Here is a 15,463-nt window from a genome sequence, read left to right as displayed (position 1 = left end):
GGTGGATAAGGAAACAAAGACTGAAAGGTGTGGAAAGGAATTAATACTATGAGTGGTATTGTGATGATGAGTTTAAATGTATAGCTTGTTAATAGTGAGAGATACCATCTGTAGTGTGGTTTGCAATTAGTTGATATCAGTGAAGTTAAGTATAAAAGGGGGTATGTGTTGGTAATTAGGATTAGGTTGGGGGGGTCATGTGAGACTGACTGTAATGAGGGCAAGCACAGCAACTCTACCCAACAATATGGTGAGTAAAACAATCTATGAATAAAAGTTTCAGCCTGTATTCATATATTCAATGGAATAGAGAAGTCGTCATTAAACTTAGAAAGTTCTGGAAACACAGAGGACTTTTGCAGAAGTTGGAAGAGATAAAATCACATCAGCAAGGACATTTAGTAAACTTATGTTGATAACATTATGTGGAATAGATGGCCTTTAAGATGTCACTATCAAGACAGAACACTGTTTAAAGGAGTTCTGGTTTCAAGAAAGGTCTTGCTACATTCAACTAAATTTAATATGGCCAATTTTCATAAAAAATGCATTACATACATTAAAATTATGGCAAAGGCACTTTCAGCAGTGTACAGCTGTTCTTGATTAGCAATCGCACACGTTTGCATGGTGTTTGAGTGACTTTTGAGGAGCTTGTTGGAGAGAGTTATTGATAAACAAAAATGCACAGTACAGGAAGTAAGATGGATATGAGCAGTTCAGATTCCAATCAAGATGCAGCACAACTGACCTGATGTTTGCAATGAGACAGATAGCTGAAAAGAAGCTAGAGATGAGGAAAGAGTCCAAATGGGCATTCCTAGACTCAGAGAAAGCATATGACGTGGTCCCCAGAAAACTGATTTGGGCAGTTCTGTGGTGGTTCAAAGTTCCAAAAACATTGGTAGAATTAGTGCAAGATATGTACAAGGACCCAATGACTTAAGGACGAACAGTGATCGGTCTCACAGAGGGCTTCCCAGTGGGAGTTGGTGTGCACCAGGGTTCAGGTCTGAGCCACTGATGTTCATACTGGTGATAGACTACATTAGCAAACAGGTTGGAGGGGACAGATCAACAAAGTTGCTGTATGCTGATGATGTGGCATTACAGGCAGACTCGGAGCTACACCTTCAGCAATGGATAGGGGGTGGAATACAAAACTGAAGACACAAGGGATGAAACCCCTTATAGATAAGACAGTTACAATGGCTCAAATGGTGGAGTTCAGAAGAAGCTGAGAACTGAGCTGCAAGGGAAAATAGTGGAACCGGTTAACTGCTTCAAGTATCTGGGAAGGGTGGTTGAGGAATACGGAGGTATGAATGAGGAGGTCAAAGCTAGAATCAGAAGGCCTGCAGCCAACTGACACAGACTGTCAGGTGTAGTATATGACAGCAGAATGCCAAAGAAGCTGAAAAGTAAGGTGTACAAAACAGTGATGTGACCAGAACTATTGTATGGTACAGAAACCTGGGCAGTAAAGGCAGAGCAGATGAGGAAGCCAGAGGTGATAGAGATTAAGTGTCTGAGGTAGGATGCACACTGTGGGACAGAAGAAACAAAGACATAAAAGCAATTTTAGTTGGGGGTTGGGAGGATGGCATAATGGTTAAGGTGTTTACCTTACAGACACAAGGTGCAAGGCTTGATTCTCACATGGGGCAATTGGCTAGGCTTGAAATGGCCCACAAGGGTAGTTAGCCTAGTACTAATCTATGAACCTAATCTATAATCTATAAGCAGAAGCCAAAGTAGTTCCTATTGCAGAAAAGGTCAAAGAGAACAGATGACAGTGGTTCATGCACATGGCCAATAAAGCAAAAAAAAAAAATTTGGTAAAATAGATTTTGGACAGATAGGAAGAAGGCAAGAGGAAACAAGGGCATCCAGCAAAGTGGTGAATAGATTGTGTGAGAGAAGACCTGTGACAGTCAGACATGAGTCTCAAAGAAGGCAGGAGAGTGGCAATTAGTAGAGTGAGATGGGGATAGTTGACATCACACCCCAATCCCATGTAGAAAATGGGAAAAAGGTGGTTGATGATGGTGATGTGGAACATTTTTAGGTGTTCTGATTAACCGTTACTAAAAAAGTTGAGATGGATAGTATTACTTGGTATGCCAAAATAATCAGATAACATAAATAAATGTGTCAGCATTACATGTTATATAGTGAGATTGAGGAGGCTGAATATTCATTCAGTTAGAGGAGAAATTAAGATATGCTAGAAATAAGGTCTCCCTTCAGTAAATCATTGACATTTAATAGACACTGCCAAGATGGTAAGCAAGGATTACCCCTTTGCTTATAAGACAATAAGGAAGAGAAGTAAAACTGCTATTAGCCTTTTAGGACATGGTTCTGCTTAACTAGAAAGCATTGTGTACTACATGCATAAACTTATGATAAAGTATATTGCTATTAGCCTTTTAGGACACGGTTCTGCTTAATCAGAAAGCATTGTATACTACATACATAAACTTATGATAAAGTATACTGGTATCTATAGAATATTCTGTCAAGCAAAAACCTATTGTTTACTTCATTAAATTATGCTATTAAATGCAAATCATCCACTTAGGTAACAAAGCATTCTTCAAGTAGATATTAAGAGATCTGCAGCAATTTACTCAAAGACCTTTTCTTTATATATGTCTGGGCTGTGAGATCACCATCATATCAAAGTCAGGCATTGTGATATGCAAAAATCTTGCAACAAAAACAACTGAAAGACCATCTCTTCATAGGTTCATAGGTTGGTACTAGACTATCGGCCCTAGGGCCTATACAAGCCTAGCCATAACAATTCCCTGGCTATTTCTTCTCACACTATTTACTTCCTTGGACCCCTGTCTGACTGACGTGATCCCTGGGGTGAATTTCCTTTCTCCCATCCAATCATCAAGGTTCCTTTTGAAGAGGGCCAAAGAGGCGCTCTGCTTGACATGTATGGGCAATCTATTCCAGAGTCTGGGGAGTCTCTGGGTCAGAAACCTATCCCTCTAGCATGTTTTGTTTATTGTGATGACAAGATTTAGATCTCTCGTTCATAACCAGCTCTAACTTCAGCTTACTCGTCTTTACATGTCCAATTTGCTCTGTGTCTCTACACCACACAATTGCAAACTGTTTTGTAGACGACATTAAGCATCCTTTCCTGCTAAGTTTCATAGAGTGCATTGACTAAGTTAATACAATCATAATACCAGGCATTGAACTAGAAGCATTGACTTAGAATAGTGGTATCTAACAGGTCTGTAGAAATGGCAGAATGCACACGAGTGTGCACCCATTTTTTTGTGGGTTTATCAAACAAGCAGTATAATAAGGAAAATGGAAAAAAAAAAACAAAAATTAAACTGGCAGGCTTTGATAAAAAGAGATGCTAAGAGAGTCACTTAGCAGAATAAACAGTAATCCAACAAATATCACTTGTTGTATGTAGAGCCTACGACTGGATGGTGACCATATCTATCAGATGCTGAGGACAGATTTGAAGATGGCTCCCTTGCATGCACTAGTATATTAAAACTTAGGGGAGGGGCCCTGATATCTACTTGGCAGTAGTATAGATCAGAATTATGTTCCAATGCATCCAGCAATGTAGTGAGTAAAGTATCTGTGAATGGGAGCTTTGACCTTTATTATTATTATATTCACTGGAGAATAGAAGTTGTAGTTAAAGTAAACAAGTTCTTCAAATGCTGAGAGCTTTAACACAAGTTGGGAGGGATAAAATGATAGCTGCTAGGACATTAAGCAAGCACACGATAATAAAACTATGTGGAATAGGTGGCCTTTAGGACATCACTATCTAGGCAGACTACTTTATAAAGGAGTTATGCTTATTGGGAAGGTGTCTTCATATCCTGCCACAGTTAGTATTGCCAGAAAAGGTAATTATAGCACTTTTTTCCAAATGAATTTGTTGCATACATTAAAATGATAGGAGAGGCTCTTTCAGCAATGTAGTGCTGTTCTTGGTCAGCTATCCCATACACATGTGCATGGTGGTTGATTGAGTGACTTTTGAGGATCTTGTGGGGCTTTTTGTAGATATTCTGATTTACACAGAAAGAAATTTTCGGCTAAAATACCACGGCTTCTTCTCTCCTGAGAAAAATACTTCTTCCAGACAAATGTAAAAAAGACACCACTTTATTTGGAGAACAAACAAGAACGATGAGCGCTTTTGGCTAAAAATAGCTTCTTCTGATTTACAGTCACTTAAAGAAAGTTGATAAACAGATAGTAGTATTAGGTGTGCCAAAATAATCAGTTAGATAACCTAAATTAAGGTCTCAGCATTCTTCTTCTTCTTTCGGCTTTTCCCGGTTAGGGGTCACCACAGCTGATCACCTGTCCGCTCATGATTGGCAGTGGAGTTTTACAGTGTCGAGTTGCCAGCCTGGCACCCAACCTTCCACAGGAGGCACACATATGCATGCACTTACACCTACGGCCAATTTAGAGTATCCAATCCACCTACAGCATGTCTTGGGGATCTGGGAGGAAACCGGAGCACCCGGAGGAAACCCATGCGACCACAGGGTGGACATGCAGACTCCGCACAGAAGGCACCCCAGTTGAGGATCGAACTGGAGAACCTCTTGCTGTGAGGCATTACATTTATTGCTTTTGTTTACCGGGAATATCTCATTTTCAGCAGCGGCCCGGGGAGAAATGCTCCATTTTATAGAATGAGTAGAAGGCAGTTATACAACATTTCCATAATAAATGTACATACATACACAGGCTAGTAATGATATGTCAGTTAATAAAAAATAATAAATGTACATACATGGAATAGTAATTATATGACAGTTAAATGTTAAATAGTAAGATTGTGGAGGTTAAATGTTCATTCAATTAGAAAAAAAAAAGAAATTAAGATATGCTAGAAAATGAGGCTCCCCCTTCAGTACACCATTGATGTTCGGTAGGTACTGCCAAGATGGTGGCAGAGGATTGCTCCTTTGCTTAAAAAACAATAAAGAAGAGAAGTAAACCTGCTATTAGCCTTTTAATATGTTCTGCTGGACTATAAGGCATCCTGTTAGCTATACATAACAGCTTATGATAAAGTAGATTGGTATCCCTAAAATATTCTGTTAAATAAAAACATTTTGCTTATCGCATACAATAAAATCAGTCACTTAGGTAAGAAAACATTCTTCAGGTAGATATTAAGAGATTTGCAGCAATACAATCCACTGTTGGAAGAACAGAGGTTTACTCCAATGGCGTTCCTTTATATATGCCTGTGCCATGAGATCACCATCACAAAACAGTCATTCCAATGTGACAGTGTAATATGCAATAATCTTATAACACAAATAAATGAAAGACCAGCTGTCTACATAAACAGCTCTAGCTTCAGCCCTACTCGTCTTTATATGTCTAATCTGCTTGGTGTTTCTTTATATAACAGAATGGCAAAATGTTTTGTACAGAGCACTAAACATCCTGTCCTGCTAAGTTTTATAGCATGCATCGACTAAGGTGATACAATCATAATACCAGACACTGAGCTAGAAGCATTGACTTAAAAGCCTAGTAGCAGGATCTTACTGGTATGTTTAAACGGCAGAATGCAAATGACAGTGCATCTGCCTTTTTTCCTGTATAAGGAAAATAGAGAAAAAGAATCGAAGTTAAACTTGCAGACATCGATAAAAACAGTTGTGAAGAGAGGTACTCCGCAAAATAAAAAGGAATCCAATACATATCATCTGTTACATGTTCAGATTATGGCTGGGTAGTAGCCATGTCTATCAAATGTTAACGACAGATTTGAATATGTACCACAGGGATGATATTTCTTCCGCCCATACAATATTTTGGGACTATTTGGTGGATATTACATTCATATTCATATGTCCCATATTGACAATTACGCAGTTGCTAAGAAGTACTGTGCATATCTCTCAACCTCTTAGTGTAAGAAATCTTGACAAAACCTGACAAAGGCCCCAAAATCAGGACATATTTTTAAATATTGCTCTTATAAACTTAGAAAGTTATTAGAGTGACAGGGTTTGTTTTAACATACATTTTCTGAAGGATTTTAAGTCTGAAGCTCAAATGTATGCCGTTATTTAGTGACATTAATCCTTTGATCACCCTGTAATTTGCCAGGAAACCACAAATTTTATGAGGAACAGACCAAAGATATGAGCCAACAATCTGGACATTCTGCAAAAATCTGGACAGTTGACAGGTATGGTACTGTGGTTTTTTTTGTACAAAAAATAGTTGTTTTTAAGTAGTTGTCATAATTATAGCATTAAGCAAATAGACCCACAGTTACAATACTGCAGTTTATTTTTGTGACTGTAGGGATGGAATGAACTATTTATAGTTTGTTGACAGTTTGCTGACTGGGTTAGACCCATTAGGCCAATGGCCTCTTTTTTACAGGAGACCCTAGGTGGTAATCATACTGACTATTCCACAGTTCAAAGGTAGAGATTTCATATCAGTGAATTATTATCTATATTTCCATGCAATAGGAAAACTGTGACATACATGGATGGATTAAGAAACACTCTGTGGCACATTTCAGCAACAAGCTGGCAAAGATCAATGAACTGATGGACAAAGACAGTGACAGCTGCAGATTTTCTGTCTTAGCTGGTAAAACTTCTTGCTGTCCCATCTTGGGAGTAACATATTTTTCTCATAACAATATTATGCTTCCTCACATCATATTCTCAAGAAACTTTGTCTGTCTGCCTTATGTAGGCAGCTCAGAAAACTTGATGTGCACGGAGCTGTTTCCACATATTACCCCGTTAGCCTGTAAGACATATTACTATCTTAAGTGTTTTTGCCCATGATAGAAGATGTGCTGAGAAAATATAATATTCTAACTGACCTACAGGTTGAATTTAAACGGGGAAGAATGTCTTCTATAAGTAATCAATGTTTTATTATGAGACAGATTTTGAACACATAATTTAAAATCTGCAAACAGATATTGTACATTTCATATATTGATTAAGTCAGTGCATTTGAATCACACTGTCACAACGTGCTATGCATGCATCTAAAGGAATTAAACATTAACAATAATCTTTTAGAAGGGATCATTAATTTATATGCAGACACCTCGACTCAGCTAATGTATATTTAACAGACTTGCATTATATTCATTCAGTACAAATTGGTAGGTTATAAGAATAGCATCTTTAACACAGCAGTGATCAATATAGTCATTAAATGTATTTTACAGATACAGAGGAACAAGAGGTGTGATGTATCTAACTTTCATAGAAGGTGCATTACAACATCATTCTTAATAAAGAGTGTGTTATTGCTGTTGTACAAACTGTATTATATAAGCAGTTGTCAGGTGCACTTGTGTAATATTATATTGCTCATGTGTTCGTAGTGCTCAAAAATGCATATTATACAAAATGAAGTGAAGAGAATGCCTGTTTTTATGTAAGAAGGGGGGCATAGGAACATAAAAAAAAATTCAATAAATAAAAAATAGAACTGTAAAGATAACAAAGTATGCCCACAACTGGATATGGTAGTACATGTCAGTGATCCAGGTTGACCAGTTATAGCCTTTGCAGACAGAACTGATTTACAACAGTTCAGCTTCTGTTATGTGTTATATTATGCAGCAAATATGACACTAATGAATTGTCGCAGGTAAAATAAATCCCACTGCAAGGCCCTATTTTATTTGAGATGGATATTTGGGGGCACGTGAACACATAAAATATTCTAAGAATTGGTAATTATAATAGCTGACTGAACCAGTGGCAGTTACAACACATAAACACTTATGCTAGAATGGAAAGTTAAATTACCTAAAGAAAATGTTCAGTGTTCACAAGTTTTATATATCATACTATATTGTTGTTTCAGCCACTGGTATAGCCTACCTTCTTTCAAATTAGTCCTTAACTCCTGCTGTTGTCGCTTACTACTGTCATCTTCATTTTCTATGAATATGGGTGCCTGCCCCTGTGGCATGGTGTTGCAGTTTATTGATCAGTCGCTGGTGTTTGGTTATCACTGGGCAGGTAAATTGTCTACCCTGTTCTTGTTCCCATATGAACACTATGTAAAAGGGCACATTGGCAGGTTTTTCAGATGTACTCTCCTGGGTGGTTTTAACACAATGAAGCTAGGAAGGATCACAATACAGATGCCAGTGAGATGCTGAAAAGTGATGATCATCAACAGCAGTTAACACCACAATGGCTGATCATGACTTGAGGCAAAAGTGAGGGCTAGAAGTCTGATGCCCATTCCTCCTATAACAGGCTTGCTTTCTAAGTCCATCTCCCAAATGGTTTAGTCAGACACATTATGCCTACAGCACAGATCAGCTGTCATTTGATAAATCTAAAACTGTAACTTATAACATCAGTTTTCATGAAATCCAACTAAACATAACAAAACATAAATCTGCATCTCTGAAACATTTATTATGTAATATATATATATATATATATATATATATATATATATATATATATATATATATATATAATAAACAATAAGGACCACTGTAAACTGTTATTGATGATATATTCTAACAGTTATCTAACAGGATACCAACCTTATAATCGCTACATTATTGATCAACACTCATATTATCAATCACTAATGTTCAATTCCAGGGATTTGACACTAAAGACTAAAACTGTACTGTTTTTTCCATGAGAATGTGAGATCTTAGAGATGATACAAGTGGCAGGAGGGTATGGGGGCACAGTCTGCCATGTTGTTTTTTTGCGTGTTTTATTAATCCTGACCATGATATTCTGTTGAATAATCCAGAGGTCTTGTGATTGCTGTGTTGTGACTAGATTTCAAAATTGTCAGCTGGTTTAAGAAGAGAAAATCCCGTGTCTATGACATGTAGTATAAAATTACATCTTTTTTAGAATGGAATGCATACAGAGGTTTTATGTTAATACTGAAAGATAACAAGAAATTGTGCATATATATTGTGCAGATGTCTTTTGATCACATAATGCATTGCAGTATTCTAATATGAATGCCAGTGATAGTAAAACTGGGATGCTCTTCATATAAAATTCACATTTAGGAAAATATGATGTTTAACTTATAGCAACCAAGCTGATTGTAAGCAGAATATATTATAATGTTATGTTGTAAGGCACTTAGCAACGTTTTACCTAATGAATGATGTGACAATGAGTCACAATATTTGCACAGTTTTGATGAATGAAGCAGGTAGTAACTAATAAATTAAATGGTAACCTGCAGAACTAAACAAGTTTAACAACCCATCCCCCAGTAAGGAAACATACATAAAAAACTTCTCCAAGGCCAACTTCATGCTACTCAAGTCAGAAGTTAAAAACCATGATACCCATGCAGACGGGAACTGAAAGTTCGACTGCTGAATCCTAGACTAAAGCACTGTATGAGCACATCCACTCGCGCATTAATCGTGCCATCCCAAATAGAACCAAGACACTCTCCTCCAAAAAAAGGAAGCCAATCTGGTGGTCCCCTGTCATAAACAAACTATACAACAGAAGGAAGAAACTGTTGCAGAAAAGACGAAAATCCCAGAATACAAAAAACTCCCTTACCAGCCTCAGTAAGAAGCTGAGATCCCTCATAAAATCCCCCAAAGCTAGTTAAGAAAATAAAATGGCCAAAGATTCCAAAGACAACCACAAAGCATTCTGTAGCTATGTCAAGAATCTAAATGGCAATGCTCAGATCTGCTCTGAGCTACAACAGAATGGCATTAAATATACTGATCCCAAGGATATTGCCAATATCCTGGCAGATCGATTCAGTGCCAACTTCACCCCCCACTCACCCATTAAAGGGCCCATCTCAATACAGAAAGATTGCCAAATTCTGGTAATCACGGCCACACAGGTAAAAAACACACTCTCCAAAGCTAAGAATACAGCATGCATGGGACCAGATGACATCCCGGGCTGTGTACTACATGGACTACAAAATGAACTGGCACCTCACCTAAGTGTCATGTTTAATCATAGCCTCACCTCAGGCTTTGTGCCCACTGAGTGGCGCACAGCTACACTTATCCCACTCCACAAGGGGGGATCCACCTTGGATCCTGGGAACTACCATCTCATCAGTCTGACGAGCCTGATCTGCAAGGCCATGGAACGTATTATCATAGAACTTATAAACAAAGACATTGGCAACCATCAAACACTGGAACCCACCCAGTTTGGGTTCATGAAGTGCCGGTCGTGTCTCCTAAACCTGACTGACTTCTTCAAATCAGTCTCCAGAGCCGTGAGCAAGGCTACAGCAATCCACACAACCTATCTGGACCTCACAAAGGCCTTTGACACCATCCCCCACTCTGGAATCATAGAAAAACTTACTTAGCTGGGCATAAATCCCTACGTCACTTGATGGGTTGCCAAATGGCTTACTGACAGAACCCACACTGTAAAAGTACATGACTCTAAATCCAGCTCCAGACAAGTGACAAGTGGTGTACCTCAGGGTTCAGTCCTGGGACCGCTCTTGTTTGGCATCAACTTCTCTGAAGTACAGGCCAACAGTGAGGGACTCTGGCTAACAAAGTTTGCAGATGACTGCAAACTGGGAGCCATTATTGAATCCCCAAAATGATGTGGATGTTCTACAAAAGGGCCTTACAGAAACAGATGCTTGGTGCTGGAGCCATAGGCTCAAGCTCAATGCCAAGAAGTGTATATTTATCCCCTTTGGGAAAAACCATGTACCCATGAATTACCACATAGGTGGCAGTACACTAAACACCGAAAGTGCAATAAGAGACTTAAGAACACAGGTGGACAGTGGTCTCATTTTCGATAACCACATCGCTACAACGGTCTGGAAATCCTTCTATGTGGCACACCTTATCACTAAGGGCTTTTCATCTGGAAAAAAGGAGGTCATTGTCCCACTGTACTCATTCCTCATTAGACCCATCATAGAGTACAATGCCCCATTTGGTATGTACCTCACAAGACATCTGCAACAACTGGAAAGGGCACAGAAACACCTCACTAAAAGAATCACAGGCCTATAGCAGATGGCCTATGCTGACCGACTAAAAAAACTCCAGCTATACCCTGTCGCATATTGTCTATTCATAGGCAATCTCTGCTTAACATATAAGGCCATGTCAAACCCAGAGCTGTTGGACATGCTACATTTAAAGAAATCCCAATCCATCAGAGCCACATGCTCCAGAGACCTAAACCTTGCCATCACAATGAACAAACATGCTGGAGGGATAGGTTCCTGACACAGAGACTCCCCATACTCTGCAATAGACTGCCCATACATGTCAAGCAGAGTGCCTCATTGGCACTCTTCAAAAGGAACCTTGATGACTGGATGGGAGACAGGAAATTTACCCTGGGGATCATGTCAGTTGCCCTGCTAGACATGGGTCCAGACTCAGGGAATTAAATATTGTGGGAAGAAATAGCCAGGGAATTGTTATGGCTAGGCTTGTATAGGTCCTAGGGCTGATAGCCTAGTACCAACCTATGAACCTATGAACAAAACTTCAAGTGATAGGATGGGTTGTTTAACTTTTTCATTTCAAAAAGGAAAAGATAATGTAGCCCACCAGACTGAATATGTGAAATTGCTTAAAGTTGATAAAGCAGATGTTTCAAGTGCAGCTACTTTTCATCAGGAAATGTTGCATATATATATATATATATATATATATATATATATATATATATATATATATATATATATATATATATATATAGGTCCCCTACAGATGATCAAAATCCCAAAAAGTTGACTTTCATATGGCCGACAGCATATGATTGACTTTTGGAATTTCGAACGTTCAGAACGGACATCTCCGTATAGTGCGGAATGGGAAGATTTCCATCTTCAACACTGTAGTGTTGTCTCAGAATTGGTATATTTAAATTACAGGGGGTGTGGTGGGCACAGCCCCCCATGGTGTGTGCAAGGGGGCTTGCCCCCCTGCTAGCAAAGTGTAGGTAAGTTTTTGTTTTGTGTTTTTCTTTTCAAACGATGTTCGAAATTCCAAAAGTCGATCATATGGTCTCCACCAAATGAAAGTCAGCTTTTTGGGATTTCATCTGTAGGGGACCCATATATATATATATATATATATATATATATATATATATATATATATATATATATAACATACATATATAATTTATTAATATATATTGCATTCCCAGAACTGGCCATGCTTGAAAACTGACTTAAGCTGGACTGCATTTTGTACTTTCACTGAGTGTAAGCTAAAATGAGCATATGCTTGAAAGTGGCAATGAAAGAGGTTCTTATCTGAAACACTAGATGTCTTGTTTGCAGAAAGAAGGTAGCAAATTGTTCTGTAGCTTTTGTAGAATTTAGTGACCAGACCTTGCCTGATGTCTAGCTTGATTACTGTACTGGATTAACATAACCAGCCAAGTAACTTGACCTCCTAACAGAAGGAGTAGGGAACTTCATGCAGTGTTACCTGTTGATACTTCATGCATTTCACTTGTGGTGTTGATGTCAGCTGTTACAAAGGTCTGCATAGGTGTAGTAACTGTCCTACTTAGTCTAATTGTAATTTCTGATCTGTTTCTGAGACTCTGTTTTGTAACGTGACAGAGTGCAAATTTTGCCAGCTCATTAGAGTGTACTATATATCTTTTCAGCTAGACTGCCGAGCTCTTGCAACATTCTGTGGGATGATGCATGGAAAACACTCAATGTACCTCTTGGTTAGCTACTCTCCCAAGCTGTTTCAGAGTTCTGTGAGTGCAGACAATGAGAACACTGTATACACCTCTTGGCTTGCTTATTTCCTTTCTGCTGTTCACATCTACATCCTCCAGATCGTTCATAACATACTTGCTATCCCCTAATGAGACCTCAATTCGTCTGTGGTGATGCCCTTCTGCTGAGGCACTGTCAATAGGCTGTGATTCTGAAGCCTGCAGCTAATGTTTATTTCTTTGTACTTAATCTTTTCTTTCCTTATACCTGATTCTATTTTACAACTGGATACCAAACCCATCATTATGCTCATCCTTCAGCAATTTAAATTCTGTTGTAAATTTTGCTATGATGTCTCAAAACTTTTCTTGCAATGAGAGATGCAAGGAGTAACACAAGCACTAAAACCATAGCTACCGTTACAGAGGTCTTATTTTCATCCTGTTGGATCATATTTAAACTACTTTTTAGTTTGTTTGAGCTTTTTATTTCCGCTAGCCAAAGGTCATGTCAAAGGTCATAGGCCAGTTTACAGATGTCCTATGGTACTTTACTGATGGCTTCAGTAAAAGAAAAAAAAACTGAAATGGGTAATGTCATCTGTTTCCATGTTCTAACTTAATGAAGAGAGGCTCAGTTTATGCTAAAGAGATCATTTTGGAGAACATCTGTACAACATAGCCCCCTTATTTACAGATATGACACCCATCTTTCTTTTAAAAATGTCTCCATAACTTTTGATGTTAACTTTTAGATTAAATAGTCTTTGAATTGCAACTTACTGCGGTGGTGGTGCTGTGGTAGCATTGTCGCCTCACAGTTAGACATTGCCCGTTCGATCCTCAGACTGTCTTCTGTGTGGCGACATGCGTGAATGGGAGTTCCTTTGTTGAAGGTTGTGCGTTAGGTCCGGCAAGCCAGCACGTAAAACTCTGCTGCCAATCATTAGCGGACTGGAGTTCCGTTGTGGCGACCCCTAACCGGGAAAAAGCCAAAAGACGCAAGTCTTTGAATTGCAGCTTGTTTTTGCCTTACTATCTTCACACAATAACAGTTTGCCCTTTTCTAGATAATTCCACTGCCATGTAAGTCACTTTGTGGATTATCTTCCAGTTTAGACTATTTATTTATTTTTATTTTCATTTGTTTGCGGGAGTGGAACACTGATTCATATGGACCATTTTAGACTATAATATGCACTCCATAGGGGCTTTCTGAGTAAGCTTCTCCAGGTTGTTCTGTAATCTTGTGTTTTGTGACTGAATCTGTTCTTATTATGTCATTTCTACATCAGAAGTATACTCAAGAGTCCTCATAAACATTTTCTACTGAAAATCAAGCAGAAATATTAATTCAGGTATGCATCTTTTTTTTTTCTGTCCATCCTCATTGTCTGGTTTTGATAGGTCTGAGCTTTATGACTTCCTCTTTCCTTTCCCTATCTCATAACTGCATTTGATTAGTCCAGTTATTTTATCCTGAACTTACACTGATCTGTATCACAACTTTCGGTCAGATATTAGCCATACAACCATCTGACTTCAGTCCTTTATGACCCACTGCATTTCCTAAGATGAGACTTTTGTGATTTGCATTGTATTTGGATCCATTTCTTTATAGCTCCAGCACCATTTTTCTGCATCTACTGTCTAATGCTAGCCGACCACAATTTTAATTGTACGTTTGCTTTCTTGTTGTGTTCTAACCTTTATTTTAATAGCATGTAATCATTATTCTTTGGCAGAGTTTGAATTATTTAACATTTTGTAGTGGTGAAATAAGTTTTTCTAGCATCTAATAATATTGACATTATATTATCTGGAATCCTGTATCCTCTCTGAACAAAAGTAATTTTGAAGGTGATAAACCAAGACAGCGCTGCTATCCAAATCTCTGTATTCAGTCCTACATGGTCCAAACTAGATGTAGGACTGCATGTTTTCAATGGAGTCAAGAACAGTTGTAAATGAACAAACATTTTAAAGTTAGACACTAAGCAATATATTTTAGCTTAGGTCTCTGCCCAAAGTTATAATCTAGTCACTTTACTATAGTAACAATAGCTAACATAGCAGTGCTAGTTGAACCCACATGATGAATGATGTATTTTTACAGTGAACAAAATTCTACAGCCAATGGCTCAGAACTTGGCAAGTGATATGATGCATTTTGTTGTCATAGACAAGCTCTTTAAGTGCTTCCTAATGTGATTGTGGCTAGACTAATAAAACATGAATATGTATTTATTTATGAAAACAGAAAGAAAACAATCTAATTGTTAGAATTTGGACTTAAGACATCATCTCTTATTCTCTTATCTTTCTGTCTGTGCTGTTTTTGCAGTGCAGATAATTAATTCTTCTGCAATTTTCGTGTATGTGTATAACGATAAAAAATGTTGAAAGTGTTTTTATTTATTAGATGTTGAGTCAGATCAAAGAGCAATAGTATAAATGTTGACAAGGCCTTGCACATTTATTTATTTAACATTTGTTTACTGGGAAAGACCAGCCCATTTTCAGTGGAGGCCTGTGGGAGGAAACCAGAGCACCTGGAGGAAACCCACGCAAATACAGGGAGTACATGCAGACTCCGCACAGAAGACAACCCAGCCAAGAATTGAGATGGAGAATCTCTTGCTGTACGGTGACAGTGCTAACCATTGCACCACTGCACCACCCCTGTACATTTCTAACATTTTTTCTTAAAGACTGATTGACTCAATGTTTCA

Source organism: Protopterus annectens, chromosome 6.part0 (assembly GCF_019279795.1).
Source record: "Protopterus annectens isolate FY-2018-M chromosome 6.part0, PAN1.0, whole genome shotgun sequence".
Lineage (NCBI taxonomy): Eukaryota > Metazoa > Chordata > Ceratodontiformes > Protopteridae > Protopterus > Protopterus annectens.
Note: the sequence above shows the minus strand (reverse complement) of the source record.